The 19945-nt window shown below is 37.5% G+C and overlaps 1 protein-coding gene across 1 annotated transcript in view; it reads right to left on the bottom strand.

The window, feature by feature from the left end:
- LOC120418059 (acetylcholine receptor subunit alpha-like) overlaps positions 1–19945 on the bottom strand; it is a 664850-nt gene that overhangs the window by 462101 nt on the left and 182804 nt on the right. The gene's annotated exons all lie outside the window — the stretch shown is intronic.

Raw genomic sequence — 19945 nt, 5'->3', positions numbered from 1 at the left:
ACAGAGCATTTGTGAAAGCAAATTATCCAATTCAAATAAAGGTCGAGAGCGCAGTTTATCAAGAAAACCTTCATGTTCTTTCTGCTTCATTGGTATAATTTGGAGTTTGAACTTATAACATTTCAGGCTATGGCAACATTTGTTCTAGCGATACATAGCGCACAAGGCACAAGGAAAGGAGTTTACAGCATCTGGATGGAACAGCACTTTCCCTCTCAATAGGGACTGTGTTATAGATCTGGAAATGCTTAATAACAGTAAAAATGGGTAACACGATACAATAGTCCTTGTAATCAGGATTCCGTGTCTTAATACCGGGTCCGGTGGCGCAGTGGTTAGCGTGGTATCCTCTCACCCCAGTATGGCCTGGGTTCAATCCCAGACGGACCCGGTGGCATTTTTCGAGACGAGATTTGCCTGACCACGCCTTCTTTCGGATGGGGAAGTAAAACGTCGGTCCATTTGCGTAAAAGAGGTTTTGAGTGACTCACCACACATAACCTTCGGACGCCTAGAAATGAGCAGAAACCTGCAACAGAGACCACAAAAGACCCGGGGGTCTTTAAAGTGGATTGCTTTGCTTTTTTGTCTTAATACTCAAACAGAAAAAAATGGCAACATTGCACCCGTAAGGGCATCTCCACCGCAGAGATCTAATTGCGTGGCAAACCTATCGGTTGGATCCCCAGTTTTAGCTTTGCTCCGTACCTAATGCACGTTTCCGCACCGCTGGGAGCTAATTTGGCTACTGAATCAAGCCCACCGCGGGGATCTAATTTATTCATTTTCAAATTCTAGCCGTTTTGTTGATCAAAATCAATGAAACTATATTCTAGCATGATAGAACATGCTTCTAATTGCATTATATGTCCAAATTGATTGCGTATATCAACAAAATGTCATTTCCAAAATTTTAAAAGAGTTCATCCGTTTTGCTCCCGACATGTTTGCACCCCAACTTTCGCACCGCGGGTAGCAAAGCTAAAGCTAAATTAGCATTCGAGTTCATTCAGCGAAGAAAAAGTTTATAGGGGATCCGTCGAGTAGCCAAGATAGGTGCTCGAGAAGTCCCCGAGCTGCGGGTGGTAAATTTTTTCAGCGGTTTTTGGAATTGTTTGTATTTGTTTTGGTTGTTGTTTTTGTCTTAAAAATTGCATAGTTGAAAAAAGGCGCTTTAAACAAGAAAATCCCAAAGAAATAAAATTTAAGTTTAAGTAAATAAATGAAGATACTAGTGAAGATGCATTTATTTTAAGCTGCGAAATTTGAATGAATTTTAAAAAAATCAGGAGTTTGGTTCAAAACGACTTAAATTTAAATTTAGAAATTGTGGGACAAAATATTTCTTTGTATTATTTGTTTAATAAAAACTATTAAACTACCTAAATTTTGTATAAGTTAAAATTTTGAAATTATGTTTTAAAATGCAAATAAATACCAAGCGAAACAATGTTGTTGGGCCAAAGTAAAATTGTAAACAAAGAGAAAACTAGTATCTTGCTAACGTCAGTGGAGGAGTAAGGAAAAAATCCGAATAGCTACGTTTTTCGTATTTTATATACCGTCAGTGGGGGTGACATTGGGTCTGGGGGGTGAGATTGGGTCAAAGTGATTTTTTACGGATTTTACCATTTCTCAGGTACTTCTCAATGAAACTAAATTCTGTTAATAGGATTGTGCAAGGGACATCTTGAGATAACTTTGCTGAAAAAATCCCGTTCCTAGAACAAATCCTGTCATTTTAGCAGCTGTCTAAAATTGAAGTACGTTTTTGCCCAAAAATGACCTCTCGAAAAATCAACTTTTTAAAAATTTTGTTGGAATTGATCAAAAAGTACCCAAATGTTTTAAAAACTCTACTTCAAACATTTTAGCATGTCAATACGATTCCCTCGAACAAGAAACACTGTTGGATGACTTGTTTTTACCATATCTTTGTATTTGAGCATCATTTTAGTTTCATTTGACCCAATGTAACCCCCTATAAGGGGTGAGATTGGGTCAATTTTCAAACGATTGCCATTTAAGTGGTTACATACATGTAGAAAATCACAAAATTTCATATTACAGAAATTTTTTTAAATCCATTTAAAAGATGATTTTCAAACACTCCTGAAAGTTTCATGAAGGTATTTCATTATTTAACAGAGTTAGAGACGATTTAAGCTCAGAGTTTTGCCATGTTAATAGATGAAAAGTAATATTTTAATGCCCTGAAAACAGAGTTTGAAAAAAGTTTAAATGTGTGCTCAAACCAACCTCTGAAATTTTTGCCGATTTACATGTATATAACCCCTTAAGGTAGAGTCCATCAAATAACACCATATTTTGGGAAAATGTTAGTAAACTATCTAAGAACAATTCTACGATAAAAGATTTTTGGTGTTATTTTAATTGTTTTTGTTTTGACGAGAGGTGTATCGGTTTTTGACCCATAGTCACCCCTACTGACGGTATATATTTTTTTCATTTCATTTAAAAATATTTTGAATAGTTGTACATATCATAAAACTGGTGACATTGCACAGTGGTCCAGATCGCAAAATTAAGTGGAAAATGGATTTTCCGAAAAATGGTTAAGTTTTGGAGCTTTGGTGTCTTCAGAAGAGTTGTTGCATATGGAAAGGGGCAACTTTTGGTTTGGTTGAAAATTAGGGTGGTTCATGATTAGGCTGATTTTGGAAATCTAACTTTACAGGAATATTTTTGGGATTTTTTTCGTCTTCTAGAAAGTTGACAGGCTTGCCAATCCAAGTAACTTTGTCGAAGACACCAAAATTTTATCTCGTAATCTACGCCTTCTACGACCAAATTTATAGAAAGCATCTGAGCGAACCTTAAAAAATCAGTATTTTTAACGTGGCAATTCAGGGTTAAGTTTTAGAGAAATGTGGTATTCGGAGCACTTTTAGAGCTCTAAAAATCAAACATTTTTATTATCTGACAAGACAATTTGGACTTAAGGGTCAAAAGTTACAGCGATTTTAAGGTAAAAAAGATGCAAATTTAAAACTTAAATATCTCGAAAAGGCGCAAGCCAAATTTTAAGCACTAGGTTGCATTTGAAAGAGGAGATCCAGCACTACAAACGCTGAAAAAATCTCAGGGGTGTTTTTCTTTAAACTCGAGATATCTTCATTTGAAAAAGTCTAATTATCAAGGGAAAACCTTATGGGACCACCCTAACAAATTTCGAAAATTGTCCAAAAATATGTTTTTCCGTGTAATTTTGCCCGCTGAATCTGAATTTGCCCTCAGAATTGACCCAAATTGTCGAAAAATCGATTTTTGGTCATAATTTGATCATAAATGATAATTTTACATGAAAACCCAAAATATGACCAAAAATCGATTTTTCGACAATTTGGGTCAATTCTGATGGCAAATTCAGATTAAGCGGGAAAAATTACATGGAAAACCATATTTTTGGACAATTTTCGAAATTCGTTAGGGTGGTCCCATAAGGTTTTCCCTTGATAATTAGACTTTTTCAAATGAAGATATCTCGAGTTTAAAGAAAAACACCCCTGAGATTTTTTCAGCGTTTGTAGTGCTGGATCTCCTCTTTCAAATGCAACCTAGTGCTTAAAATTTGGCTTGCGCCTTTTCGAGATATTTAAGTTTTAAATTTGCATCTTTTTTACCTAAAAATCGCTGTAACTTTTGACCCTTAAGTCCAAATTGTCTTGTCAGATAATAAAAATGTTTGATTTTTAGAGCTCTAAAAGTGCTCCGAATACCACATTTCTCTAAAACTTAACCCTGAATTGCCACGTTAAAAATACTGATTTTTTAAGGTTCGCTCAGATGCTTTCTATAAATTTGGTCGTAGAAGGCGTAGATTACGAGATAAAATTTTGGTGTCTTCGACAAAGTTGCTTGGATTGGCAAGCCTGTCAACTTTCTAGAAGACGAAAAAATTCCCAAAAATATTCCTGTAAAGTTAGATTTCCAAAATCAGCCTAATCATGAACCACCCTAATTTTCAACCAAACCAAAAGTTGCCCCTTTCCATATGCAACAACTCTTCTGAAGACACCAAAGCTCCAAAACTTAACCATTTTTCGGAAAATCCATTTTCCACTTAATTTTGCGATCTGGACCACTGTGCATTGATAGCCGGGGTGACTATGATAGGTTTATGATTTTATAGTAAAATTAAAAATACGAATTAAATACAAACGGAATGGTATGAAATCATGTTGACCTTGGTAGATAAGTGTTCAAAGTACCTTATGAAGCAGTTTTCGACAAATTTTGAATAGTTTGAAAAGTTAGTAAACTATAATTAGATAAATAGCATTATTTTATTACTTTGAAAATGTCATGTTTTTCTCAATAAAAATGAGTTCGAATAGGAAAACAGACTGTATTATCAGATTTTTTGAACAATTTTACTCTTAAAATAGTTCAAATTGATATTGAAACAGAATTCAAAAATATCTTCAAAATTATTCCATTTTCAGTACCACAAGTTTTATAGTAAATTTGTATTTTTATTTATTCTTCTCTATATTACGAATTCCTCAAAATAAATATTCGAAGTAACCATACCAAAAGTGAATTTGACGTAATCACTATCAAAATCATCCCGGTTTTTCAAATAACAATTTATCAAAACGCTGTATGAAATTCTTTTTTTATGAAAACGTTCCAATATTCTCATGCAACATTTGTAACCTCGGGAAAATGCTATTTATTTCACTTTGACTTTGACAGTTGGAACTGTTTTGCAAATTCAGAGACAACAGGTAACCTTCTAATAAAACTCAAACGATAAAACAATAGCTGGCCGTAAAGGGAGATAAACATTGTTGTTGGTTTAGTTGACAAAAACGCACTTAAGAATGTGGTTTGGTTTTGGTTTTGGCAATGAACTATAAAATGTCACCCCTTGGCTCAAAGTCACCCCATTTTAAGTTATTTTTGTGCAATCTAGTTTTTCTTGACCTAAAATTCCTTGATGTAAGGGTTTTTTTAATGTTAAGGTATCTGTGTAAACTTGTAAATAATATACTTAAGTCACTTAACTTAGGCTTAATCCGGCTAAGTCAGTGCTGTAAATCGTTTTTATATCATTCTGCTACATGTTAGTACAATTTAAAACCATGACCAGTAATGTTTTGGAGTTCTTTTTTTTGGTCAGTCGCCAACCAGCGACAAGTTAAGACGTGTTTTGCTCGTGTTGTCATCTCGCGTGCTTGGAAGTTTTTGACGGATGGAGGTGGAGGAATCCTCCGAGGAGGAAGATTTTAGTCCCGTCCGCGGGAATCGGAAGCGGAAGAAGATCAGCGAGGTCACTGGACTCGTCATCGAAGCAGAAAAAGTTGAGAAGACCCTGCTCAACAGCAACAAATTCAGCGCGCTAACGGGCGACAAAAACAACAACAATGCCAGTGCAGCAGAAGGAGGAGACGCTCCGGCGGTTCCAGAACCCAGACAATCTGCCGGTAAACAAAAGCAACCACCTTTGGTGGTAACGAACTTGGGATTCGACAGATTTCTGGATGTAATGGCCCTGTGCGAAGTGAAACCGCAGTACAAGCTGACCCGGAGCGGAATAAAAGTGACGTGTTTTTCCGTGGAGGGATTTAACACCGTTCGAGAGCTGCTGCTTAAGTACAAAGTGCAATTCTACACGCACGACCGACGAAGCGAACGTTCCCACCGGGTCGTTCTGCGAGGACTCCCAGAACTGGATGTGGGAATTATCAAGGATCGACTCAAGGAGGACCATAACCTTGATGTTTTGGATGTGAAGGCCATCAAGCGGAAGGAAAAGTCTACCGCGGGTGAAACACCTTATATTGTCTTCTTTCCCAAGGGACACACGAACCTCAAGAAGCTGAGTGCAATTAAGAAAATGGGACCAGTCATCGTCCGATGGGAGGCCTACCGGAACAAGCAACCTAACGTGACCCAGTGCAGGAATTGCCTCCGCCTGGGACACGGAGCCAGGAACTGTTATCTCAAAAGCAGATGCAACAACTGTGGGCGATTCCACAAAACGGAACACTGTAAAGTCGAAGTAACTCAACCCAAAAAGTGTGCTAACTGCTCTGGATCGCACGAGGGTCTGGACCGTAGTTGCCCCAAACGTGCGCAGTTCATCCAGTCGAGGCAGCAGGCGTCCAAGCCGAAGCCGCCAGCTTGGAATAAGGACAAACAGAGTCCGGTGGTACCGTCGTTCTCCGCGGCGGATTTCCCTCCGCTGCCGGTTCCGGTCCCGATCCCGGATAAGCTGAAGAAGACAGAACCACAATCCGCAGCTGATGCAGGACGCAGTCGAGGAAACACTGGCCCTGGCGCCAACCCAAGGCGATAGGAGAGGAGGTGCTTTACAGCACGGAGGAGCTGTGGAAGATGTTCATCGGGGAGCTGTGGAAGATGTTCTACGAGTTCACCGCGCGGCTGAGGAGTTGCAAGACCCGCTCGGACCAGGAAAGGGTGGTCGGCACCATGTCCCGCAAGTTCGGTGCGGATTAACTCCTGTGTGTATTTATTTATTTTTATGCATTTGATCCCCGGTCCTAACCAGGTCTCGATACCGAAGAGGACCTAATAAAAATAAATTAGCGAATAAAAAAAAAATGTTTTGGAGTTAAAACATTGAAACTTTGAGCTTTTCTTACGCATTTTACATGTGATTTCTCCTTAATTTCTACTCGAAACACTAAAACTGACCGTATTCGAAATTTCTGCCGGCAAATATTTTGAAACTCGGCCCAGAGGTGCAGAATGGTCCCAGGAACCATGTCCAATCATTGGTTTGGGTGGAATTTTTTTTTCATAATAACGGTCTGTGGGGGACCCGTGTATCCGGCATGCGTCGGAAAAGACATATCCCTTAACAATATTGCAGTGGTGTCACGGTTCGCTTTTGAGCGTATCATAGCCACTCAATCGACGAACCTATCGGGTGAGCGCTTATCGAATGCTCAGAGCGGCGGGTTTGAACGGTTCGCGAACCAAAATTTCGATCATCATTTCTCTGCTCGCTTGCCGCTCCGCTCTGAACGGAGTAAAGAGAGCGTTCAGCGAACGGTTCGCCAACGGAGAATGTAGGCACTGATAGAAAAACTTATTTGTTTTATATTTTCACTCCCACAAAATTGTTCAAATTTGTTAACGATAAAGTTATCAAGGGACCATCCATAAACTACGTGGACACCTAGGGTGAGGGGGGGGGCTATGGCGATTAACCACGTTCCATAGAAAAAAGATTTAAATTGAATGGAAATTGTCCACGATGGGGTGGGGGGGTTGAGATTTCCAAAAAGTGTCCACGTTTGTGGATGGTCCCCAAGGAACCAGGGAGTCCTCTGTTGACCCTGGACATAACAACATAATATAAAAAGTCTACCATATTCACTGGAGCTATGCGGGTATGACCTTCAGTCATAAACCGCAGATCTCTTGCTTGTTACGGCGGTGGACCCACCGATAATAAATCCAGGCAGTCATTGGAAGACCCAGGACATCCCACTGAGTTGTTGCAGCTATGCTCTGTAGCCCTCCATAGTCACTTAAGCCGCCTGCCGTAGCCTTCTGTTGTCAAAACCATGAAATGTTTTTCTCTGAGTGCTGTTTTTTAGCTCTTCTTGCGAACCGCTCATGATGGTCCCTCTCACTCTCATTTGCGATGAGAGAGCAAGGGTTCATGCGAACCACGGCAGGCGTTCGGATCGTGGTTCGCTCGTGCTTGGTTCGCAATCGTGAGCGAACCACACTTGAGTGTCATGACGTATCGTTTGAACCACGATTCGAGTGAGCGAACCGTGACACCACTGCAATATTGTTTTCTTTTCATCCATTAGGTTTTACGCCGACTCGATTTTTAGGTTAGAAATTTGACAGTTCGGCTGCACTGTTTACATTTGTTGCACGTGTGTCTAAGTAAAAATGTGTGTGCGTGTGCGCTCGTGACGTCACACTGTAAAACCTAATTGCATCATAATAACCTATGTTCATGGTTACTCAATTCATTTTTTAACGTTCATTTCTTTTACTGGCTGCAGGAGCGGGGCTATTGTTGCTGTGGGAGGAAGATTGGAACTTTTTTGAAGGATACTACTTTTGTTTTATTTATAAACATGACGACCATGACGGATTTGGTGAGCTGGTGCCCAGTAATAACCTTATTAGATAAAAAATGAACTTTCAAAAATAGAATGTCATTCTTCTTATCAATCAAACCCAACTATATGATGCTCTGTACCTTGTACATCCTCGTTTGATTAGCATTAACAAGTACAATTATCGAACTCGTTCGACGTCTGTACGCGCAAAGTTGGCACAAGCTACAGGTGAATAGCTATTAAATTTTTATTTTATTGTAGTCGTCTGAGCTTGACATTGGCTTTTTTCCAGGCGTTGTCTGGGCCCCTAGCCGAAACGCTACGACAGCTGGGGAATCGGCCGGCATGGAAATTGATGTCACGGCTTTGCACAACGATCTCCGGCGTGTACTCACGGTTGTGAGTATGCCTCGCCGCCATGGGAGCAAGAAAAATGATCCTAGTGAAATGGCCGCACTGGAAGCGATCACCAACGCTATTCTCCAGGACATCAATGATAAGCATGAAAGCAAAGAAACACCCAAATTTGTTCAAATCGTGATCTATGAATCAGCCGTCTAGAAATCTTACCTAAGTGATGGAAAGAAGCATGCATGTGCACTGCATTTAAGGTAGAATGAAGATAAGCAACTTCCAACACGCGCTGGAACCAGTTTTACTACGATCTGTTGATATCCAATCAAATGAGAGAAATATGATCTTAGCTTGCCTATAAATTCAAACTGAAGGATTATTTAAGAGTGGCATTATTTATTGTGAATATTTATGTGTCATCAAGTATTGTTAGAAAGTACAGAATCTGTGTGAGAAAAAAAACGAACAAGAAATAAATAATAGTAAACAAATATAACACACTTTCTTTGTTTTGAGTCCACACCTAGAAATTCCAAATGGAAAATTCAATCAATTGAATTTGGTTAGAATACCTACTCTCATCGAGCGGGAGCGAATGACCCATTAAGGCTAGTATGGAGATCGGAAGGAAAGGGGTCAAGAAACAGCTATACGAACAGCAGAACAAAGGAGAGGGAGCGTTTTCTTGGGGCTTTTCTTCACCCTATCTGGCTTGCTTTCGCTGCCGCTGCTGCCCATTTGAAATTTTTCTTGACCGGTTCCTTCCGATGTGCATACACCGCTTTAGGGTGGAATCTAGTTATATAGAAAAATAAAAATTATGAAAATCCAATCAGCAACACATTTTCCGGGTCCCTTTTAGGGTCCCAAACAACTTCCCAAAATTTGGAAGCGAATGGTTGAGCCCACGATTGGCGCAAAGCGAATGAAATTTGTATGAAAATTGCTATGGGAAAACTAGCATTTTAACATTTTTTTAATTTACAAAATTCATGTTTTATTATTTTATGAAACCAACACCGTAGAAGTGTAGCCCTGGATGTCCTGAACAACTCTCCTCAAGAAAGTATGGCGCTAAGGTGCGTCATAAAATAGATACAGAGTTTTCAAAAGTAGTGTATTGAAATAATCAGTTAAACTCAAATATTCTGCCAACATTGCCAAAGGAACCATGAAATACAAAACAGACATGATTGTTTTTATATTTTTATGAACCTTACTTAAAATCGGTGTGAAGAAATGTTCTGAAGAAATTATTTATAGTTAAGTTGCACCCCCAAACCCTCAAATATGTTATAGTTTTCGAAAGATTCCGCTCGACTTGGCAGTGTTGGCAAAAAGTATGATTTTTACCTAGTATTTCAAAATTTCTACGGTGTTAGTTTCATAAAATAATAAAACATTAATTTTGTAAATTTATAAATGTTAAAATGCAATTTTCCCCATATTAATTTCCATACAAATTTCATTCGCTTTGCGCCAATCGCGGATTCAACCGATCGTTCCCATATTTTGGAAGGTTGTTTGAGACCCTAAAAAGGACCCAAAAAATGTGTTGCTGATTGGAATTTCATCATTTTTATTTTTCCATATAACTAGATTCCACCCTAACCAAATTCAATTAATTGAATTTTTCATTTGGAATTTCTAGGTGTGGACTCAAAACAAAGAAAGTTCATGGGTCATCAGAAAAATTACTTACTTGTATGGAAACATGATGGAAACTGTCCATAGTGACCCGCCGCAGAAATCGAACCGGCGACCTCTGAATTATGAGTCCAGTGCGCGGTCCGATTGATCCACACGTGCGGGACGAAAAAGTATTCACTGTCCGCCAAGTTCAAGGTAACTGTCAACGTGCGCGGAAACCCGCTAAAAATTTCCACACCGGACAAACAACTACCATTATTGATAATGTCTGCAATCAGTACAAGTTCCCAAATCAAATCAAACCACACACCACGAACAGAACTTAAGTGACGCACGAAAAGTAATGTCAGCTAATTTCTTATGCAAAAACAACAATTCATTCCGCGCGCTCAAACGTCAGTGGTCGAACTGTGTAAAAGAATATTATTCAATTATGTAAATTGATTCCACCCTATGCCACGACTTAACCTACACAGTCTGCTCATCAATCGAGCAAATTTTCTTACCCTGCAAAACGACCATTTTTACGTCCAACGGTCGTCCAAATTTACCGGATGTCATGCTTTCTCTTGGGGACTCAGTAAATAGATTCTTACTACCGTCTTGACCTAGTCCAGATTAACATGTGTGTATTGTTCAGACAACAACTCGAATTGGCAAACTCGCTGACAAATATAATGCTCTTACAATAAATGGAAGATTTGCTTCTACAGAATCTGAGGACTACGTCATCAAAGAGTGGAGTAGAGACCTGTTTTATCTAATAAGTTTAGTGACATACCGAGACAGTATTGCAAGTAAATCTTGAAGGTTCTTTTCGGATCGCTAGTAGTATTCGTTACAACTTTGGCCTGCCCCTGGCGTTCACTTTTATCGCCACTATACGCTCCAACTCGTCTACAACAGTCTTGCAGTAACTCCAAGTGTACTCAATTGGAATTCTGAAACGGAATTCAATTCGAATCGTTTACGTATTCCGTTTCAAACGCAACAACCGGTACGTACACGGAATCGGTTGTTGCGTTTGAAACGGAATACGTAAACGATTCGAATTGAATTCCGTTTCAGAATTCCGATTGAGTTGACTGGGCTACCAAAAATCATGATTTTTTGGTTTCCAAATCCCACTTTTCATACGAATTTTTCAGTTCAACCCATATAACCTTTTTTATGGTTGTACACCCAAAGGAGAAATATATCTCAAAATCTGCAACAGTGGATTTGCTGTAGAAAATGTCACATTTTATAACATTTTTTGCAGCAAGCCCGTAGATAGAGTTATCTAAGCCCGCTCTCACGCACACTAGCACACCATTTGTTTTGCTGGCCGGTACACAATTTAACCTCAATCTTTTTCGTGTACGTATACGCAATACATGCGCATCTAGATAACTCTATTATTTTTGCCCGCGTGTAAACATTTCAGCGATCTGCAGTTCTCACCAACACATATAATGCTGGACCGTCCCCGAGCAACACTCCAAAGAGAAGAATATGTTGGTGCTCTTTCACTTGCTTTTCATCAAGCGTCCATGGCGCGGTCGTAGCGTGACGGATCAATAACCAAGAAGTTGGTGGTTCAATCCTCGTTCTGTTAGGAGTTTTTTTTGTGAAATACAACCAAAAAGCCGTCGGTAATGTCGATAATTGTCGGTGACGGGCAAAAATGTCATACCACTATAACGCAAAAAATGCATGAGGACAGTTTTCATGCAGATTCTGATATACTTTCATGCCGCCATGCATCACAATCATGCGACCGCCGTTTGGGTGTAGTACCTGAACTCAAAAAATCGTATGAAAAGTGGGATTTGGATCTCAAAAAATCATGATTTTTGGTAAGGGTGTGGCTGGTTGGTCTGAGTAAAATTTCCCACATGCACTCACTAAATCAACCCATCGTGCACGGACAGCGTCACCGCCCATGTGCACGGACACGCACTGGGGCCATCATTTACGCCGACAAAACTGTGAACTATTGGACTTGTGGTGGTCAAAACCGAAACTTAAGACTACTTGCAACGCGGCTCTACTTTGTTCTAGCTGTTTCATTTTTCAAATAGAACTGAAACAGACCACCCGCAACGCGGAGCTGCAGTTTTATTTTTCGAGCAGTATTTTGAAACTGGAATAAAACTGCTCGACGAGTTTGTTTCAAACGTGAGACGATTTGGAACTGGAATAGAACTCAGTTTCAAAAATAATCAAATATATAGAGATATCCACGTTTTCTTACACACACACACCATGATGCTGTGTTGATAATCATGCGCACAAAATAAAAAGCATTTTTTTGAAACAACATTTAGATCAGCGCGTTGCTAGCATCGTGTTCTAGTTTCATTTCCGCCAGTTAAAACTGCTCGCAATTTGAAACAATTATAAAAATTCGCGCTGCAGACAGTCTAAACCAAAACATTGCCTACTGGGGCAAAATGAGACTATCGAGCTGTCAAATCGCAACATGGAGTTAAACTTTCTTTTTTAGCGTAAAATAGGTTTTGAGTGACTCACCACATAAAACCTTCGGACGCCTAGAAATGAGCAGAAACTTGCAACAGAGCCCACAAAAGACCCGGGGGTCGTCAAAGTGGATTGCTTTGCTTAGTTAAACTTTCTGTGCAGTTGATGTGAAAGCAAACCAAGGCATTCAAAAAGTTTAACTCCATGTTGGACGCACACATTCTCACTTATAATTTCCTCGATAATGTGGGTCAACCGAATTCACAATCCAGAAGTCACCTGTTAATTCCGCAGCGATTGGTATCTCGCCGTTTCAGAAATCGTAGAGGTCCCTTAGTAGGCTCAATTGTTGACATGCTCGATCAACATGCTTTATTTCATATCTGAATAAGTCACGTGGTTGCAAAAAATCTGAAATAAGCAGAGCATACTCGGGATGCCATGCTGGTTTTTGGTATCCTGAAATGACACGTGGTCGTAAAATGCGTTGCGCTAATCAAAGTGCGCTTTATAGTCCGCACTTCACGCAGTAGCCAGACTGACGCTCTCTAGAACCGCAGAATGTTAAAATATCTTGCCAAGCATAATACTTAAAAACCTTAAAAACAGATATATAATTTCCATACAAAATATATTAAATAGTAATATTATTAAAATTCACTAGTTATCTACTATTTTTTTCAAAAAAAAAGTTAAATTCCGGTGGTTTTAAGCAACTCTCCCATCTGGCGATTTGGCAACCCTGCGCATCCACGTGCATTATAGAGTTATCTAAGCCCGATCTAACGCACACTAGCTAACCATTTGTTTTTGCCTCTCACCCCAGTAGGACTGCGTTCAATCCCAGACTGACCCGGTGGCATTTTTGAGACGAGATTTGCCTTCTATCGGATGGGGATGTAAAACGTCGGTCCATTTACGTAAAAGAGTTTTTGGGTGACTCACCACTCCACCTTCATTTATACCTATCGACTCAGGATCGAAAACTGCACAAATGTCTGTCTGTGGACGTACAGTGAGTCAAATATTTGTCCGTACCCCCCCCCCCCCCCTGTACGGGAAATGTTTGTGATATAAAAGTACATAAAATTCGACTAAAGTGCCATTTTATACATCAATCGACGCGGCAGAATGTCCTCTTTAAGACACTGTCATTGGATTCGCAAAAAACTTTTTCTTAAAAAATACAAAAATTGTTTACTGAAAAAAGTCAAAAAAGTGGTCAAATAATTGTCCGTACCCCTAGTAAAAGTACAAAATCTGATCGATTTGAGTGAATTTATTTATGAAATGTTGTTTCTGTGTCAAATACTATTACCTTTAGCCAGTTTGTGACAACTTTGAACTTCTGATAACTTTGTTTAGTTTATTTATATTACAAATTGGATTACATTTAGTTTTTTTTTTAAGTAGAACTTATCAAAACATTAGTTTATAAACAACTATTTTTATAAAATTGCTACACAGTAAAAATAAACATGGTAAAATTACATCTAAAAAGGAGTACATCTTTTATGTCAGAAAAAAAGCTTTAATTTTACCTCTTATAATGTGTAAATTTACATCTGGCAGACGCTAGGAAAAAATATCTGTAATCCTAAAAAAAATCAAACCAGCGATAGTTATATCTAGCTTACTAAGTCCGCGCCCCAACCCGCACGGCTAACTCGCTGCTAAGAAAACTGTACGATCAAAGCCAATGTACCTCTATGTACCGTATATGCAGTAAATACAGTATGCAATGTACGGAACACATAGAGCTATACATAGAAGATGTACTCCTTTTTAGATGTAATTTTACTATGTTTTTTTACTGTGTATTTTATGTTGTAAGAATCTCTATTGAACATGTTTCAACAATATTTGTTCAAAATATACTTTGTTTTCATCTTTTTTATTGACATTTTTCGACCAAAAATACTGTTTCGGAACAATACCGTTAAACAATCCGGATTGTCCCGGAACCGGTTCAACCCCTCGGAGGGAAATTCTGTGGTGATCAGATAGAGGACAAAAAACCCACCTCTTGCAATTTGAAGCATCCAATTTCGTCCACTACAGCCCGATTACGAGTCCCTAGTCTGAAATTTGAAATTTTCAAATTCCCCAAGCAAAACATTCGGACCCACGCTCAGCACGGAAAGTGAAAATTTCAAATTTCAGACAGGGACTCGTAATCGGGCTGTAGTGGACGAAATTGGATGCTTCAAATTGCTAGAGGTGGGTTTTTTGTCCTTTATCTGATCGGACAAATATTTGACTCACTGTATATGTGTGTGTGTCACTTAGTTTTGTCAGCCCTTGCTGAACCGATTTTAATCAAACCAGTCACATTGGATTTGGTTTAGGGTCCAAATGTTTAATAAGTGACCAGTAGGGGAAAGTGGGGCAAGTGAAACAAGCTATAAGAAAATGCTCATTATAACGCATTAAAACGTTAATAGTAGTTTATGCAACAAGTTGCAAAAAGAGGATTTTTTCAGCACGAGTCGTACATTTATCCAACGAGGTTTACCGAGTTGGATAAATACGAAGAGTGCTGAAAAAATCAAGTTTTGCAACGAGTTCCATACAACATTTTTTGCAATTCCGAAAAAGACCTATTGAGTGAAATTTTAAGTCCAATTTTCATGTATTTTGTCAATAAATCGATTAAATCAAAAAAATGTTGAAAAGTGTTACTTTTCAAAACAAGTGCTGAAAAGTTCAACTTTTCAGCACCCATTTCAGTGCTGAAAAGAAGAACTTTTCAGCATTTATTTGAAAAGTGTTGCTAGTCGATTCTGTTATTTTTGGTACAGAAAAGTAGGCTATTTCGTCGTTCAAGAATGACAGGAAAAGTATGTAGTTTCACGACGGAATTGCAAAAAAAATCTTTCGGATTTTTTATAATCATCTTATTCCAGGTCTTGACTAGGACTTCGATAGAACAAATTAAAAAAAAATCATTTTTTTAGTAAAACAATGATTTTAAAATGTTTGATTTTCCGTGCGTTCTACTCAACTAGTGGGGCACACGGTGTATTTTTTCGAGACCTCAAAGATAAAAAATTCGGTATGTCTGATATTTGGCACCGTGAAAGAAGGGCTCTTTCCCGACATTTTGCGGGGTATACCGAAATATTTCGTCGGGGGGTCTAGTGCAACTTTTTTTTTTGAAGATTATTTTTCGATTTTCTGGGATATTTGTTCAAAAAAGTCACAGAAAATCGGTGCATTCATGTTGATATCACTCAAACTTCTTATGAATAAGCTTTGGAGACTCTAACCAACTATATTTCACCAATATTTGACCTCCAATAATAAAAAAAATCGAACCAAATTTACCAGATTTCTAGCTTTCTTTGAAATTACCCCAAAATCCAAGCTGGAAACCCCGATACTACCGAAAGTAAATCTTTTCTTTGTACAATTTGTCATGAAATAAAAGCAAAATATTGCCCGGATACAAATTTGAGCATTAAACAATGCAAAACATAGATTATTTATTTTATAAGCTGTTTATTACCCAATAGGATCCGAAAATTATTTTTTCAATCCTCTGCCACATAACACCATTACATTTTAAAACATTTTAGAATCAATCACATTGTAGAAAACAGTTTTCTGAACAAGTTCCATAAAAAAGTATCAGTATTGGTTCAATATAAGCAGAGATATGCCCAATTTTCTGAAATAAATAGTGCCTTTCTCCAAAATTTCTTAATTTAATTACCTTTCACACGATGGGCACTGCCTACTGAGTTTTGTAATGAATGCTATAGAATAATTTTCATGAATTTCGTCAAAACTTTTTATAGTGTTTATGTTTTAATAACATATTATCATCATAAAAAATATCTTTTGGATTGAAAAAATAATTTTCGGATCCTATTGGGTAATAAACAGCTTATAAAATAAATAATCTATGTTTTGCATTGTTTAATGCTCAAATTTGTATCCGGGCAATATTTTGCTTTTATTTCATGACAAATTGTACAAAGAAAAGATTTACTTTCGGTAGTATCGGGGTTTCCAGCTTGGATTTTGGGGTAATTTCAAAGAAAGCTAGAAATCTGGTAAATTTGGTTCGATTTTTTTTATTATTGGAGGTCAAATATTGGTCAAATATAGTTGGTTAGTTTTCAAGGCTTATTCATAAAGAGTTTGAGTAATATCAACATGAATGCACCGATTTTCTGAACAAATATTCCATAAAATCGAAAAATAATCTTCAAAAAAAAAAGTTGCACTAGACCCCCCGACGAAATATTTCGGTATACCCCGCAAAATGTCGGGAAAGAGCCCTTCTTTCACGGTGCCAAATATCAGACATACCGAATTTTTTATCATTTGTTTGTTCTAAAAAATACACCGTGGGCAAGACGAACAACCCGTTGGGGTAAGAGGAACAATCCATGAAACAAAATGTTAATTTGCTAACAATTGAACTGTTATCACTTAGATATATCAGATTAGAACGTATTTGAAACGTTTTTTTTTTTTTTTCATTTTTAGATTAAATAATAATATTTTACAAAAAAAAATTGATCGTTTTTACGAAAAAAAAAATCTTACTAAAATGATAAATTGTGAATTTTCATAATATCACTATATTTTGTATGGACAATTGTTTTAACAATTGTTTTGAAGTACTTTTATGTATTTATTTCCCAATAAAATATGTTGTTGCAGCAATTCATATTTTTTCCATACTAAAAATCCATATGGTACACTTGCCCCACCTGAACAAGATTATTTTAAAAGCTCTCAACAAAAATTACCAAAAGTTAAATCATACTTTATAATAGGTGCAAGTCATTGGTAAGGACACTACTGATCTAGGAAAAATAGCATTTTGATAAAATGAGCCTTAAAACGAACCCTAAGCCTAATTTTATACTTTCCAAATATTACAAGAAAACAAAGGTTTTGAAAAAAAAATTTATTATATCTTATGCCCCGTGGCGTTTACGTCGTTTTGGCAATTATGTGTTAGTAGAATCAGCTAATTACATTGCTAGCAACAATTCTTCATACCGTAATCTGGGGTGAATCGGGACTACAGTCTGAATAGGGACAGCAGTTTCTAGAGCACTTAAAGCTTTTAAATTTGGAAATGGATGTACACATTTTGTTGACCTGAGTCTGTTCTAACCAAAACCAACCAGAAAAATCAAAATATTGTGCTCCAACATGGTTAAAACTGCTGTCCCAATTCGCCCCATGTGTCCCGATTGACCCCAGTTTACGGTACTGGAAATAATCAAAATTTTAAAAATTACGGCCGTACGAACGATCTTGCCCCATATGGTCGTCTTCCCCTAATCAAAACTGTCATATTCTCATATAAACTGGGAAAGATTATCTTTGGTTCCATACCAAAAACCTAGTTTACTTTTTTTAGCAATGGAACATAACACATTGAAAATAAGAATTTTGTTTCATTGAATAAATTCAGAGATTCTGAGAACCGTAAAAATCCACGATGGCTCAATCTCACCACTAGACCCATTGTATTTTACTTCAACAGCAGAATTTTTAAATTCAAATTGAACACAGGTTTTTAATTAGCAAGGAAAAAATACCGTTGCCTGGAAACAACCATTTAAATTAATTTCTCGTATATTTAAACCATTGTAAAAATTTCTTACAAAAAAAAACTCCATCCGATGGGTTCATCCTAGGTTCACTCTCACTACATTAAGCGGTATCCTTGAAAATTGATGGTAAACATGTAACTTGTTTTAACAGATGGGTTGTGATTACTCTTAATGTCTGTTTTTTTAAAGATCCGCTTAAACGTTATTTTTTTAAATCTGTGGATATAGAAAATGAACACTCATGTTTGTGATCTAACTAAACGTTTTAGGAATAAGCGCTTGTGTACTCAGTTTTGGATTGTTCAGCGTAAAGTTGTCATATATTCGTATAAGCGCACTTCAACGTTTTTTGAAGCATGTTTTCAGGGTATCTAAGCATCCGTTTTGAATAGCTCAAAGAGTAATTTGACAGCATTTTTTCAATGAACTTATTTTTTTGCTGGGAACCGGTGTTTTAAAGCGTTTTGGTAAACAAAACTGTTTAAGTTGTGACAATTTTAATCTAACATGTTCAAAAATCGGGTAGCACGATATTTCTCCACTGCGTTAAACAAACAGGTTTAATCAGCTCACCTTTCTATAATATATTTGAGTAAAATTTTCCAAAATCTTATTTTTTTTGAATTTCATTTCACTTGAGTGTTACACCGACCAAAAAAATTTCTGCGCAGGCCCAACTCGAAGGGAAGCATGGGAATTGAGGTCCCCAGAAACACGTGCACTTTGAATTTTTCAAAAATATTGAGACAGGGCCGAGTGGTTTTTCTCCAAAATTTGTAAGGAGAGTTACCGTAAACTGGGGTCAATCGGGACACATGGGGCGAATTGGGACAGCATTTTTAACCATGTTGGAGCACAATATTTTGAACAGACTCAGGCCAACATAATGTGTACGTCCATTTCCAAATTTAAAAGCTTTAAGTGCTCTAAAAACTGCTGTCCCTATTCAGACTGTAGTCCCGATTCACCCCAGATTACGGTAGTGCTGTTTGCTACTCCCACATATTGCATGCAATTTTTGCTTGTATGCAACAACGACGAACCGCCCTAATTCTCCAAACAAACTTTGGAGAAAAATCATTCGGCCCTTTCTCAATATTTTTGAAAAATTCAAAATGCACGTGTTTCTTGGGACCTAAAATTTCATGCTTCCCTTCGAGTTGAGCCTGCGCAGTCATTTTTATCAATTTTTGTTGGTCAGTGTTATTTGGTCGTTTTATAACATCTTAAGTTTTATCACGATATTACTCTTTTTGGGCAGGCTTTATTGCCGTTCGACGCATAATTGTTCCATGTAATTTTTAGAAGATTCTGACTTTTTATCATTTTTATGTATAGTTTGGCGACAACTTTTTGAAAACCCTCCTTAAAAACAATACCATGTCTGTTTGTTCCATCGTTACATTTCTTTGCATATTGTTCCACAACGAAATTAAGAGAGTTATATTGTTTTACGAAAATTTTATTTTTTATAATGTCTCATTTTAGAAACATAATACCATTGCACACAAAAGAAGTTTGGTTAACACAATTGTATATATCATGTTTCCATCACTCTTAGGTAATTTCTTACATGTTGTTATCGTGTTGTTATGGAAATCATGAAAAGTTTGATAAAAATTAAAATGCCAAATCAACAATATAAAGAATGAAGAAGATCGTAAGCTTAAAGACGCATTTAATAGTTGAAAATAACCGAATTTGAATATAGTAAGAATGACTTAACAAATTATTGAAAGCCCATGGAATCACGACGAACTCCACTGCGATAGCAACTCCCCATAGTGCACGACGACAACGCGCACACACAAACGTTGC

Source organism: Culex pipiens, chromosome 1 (assembly GCF_016801865.2).
Source record: "Culex pipiens pallens isolate TS chromosome 1, TS_CPP_V2, whole genome shotgun sequence".
In the NCBI taxonomy this organism is placed as follows: Eukaryota; Metazoa; Arthropoda; class Insecta; order Diptera; family Culicidae; genus Culex; species Culex pipiens.
The sequence above is the reverse complement of the archived record's forward strand: the minus strand, read 5'-3'. Positions and strand labels throughout refer to the sequence as shown.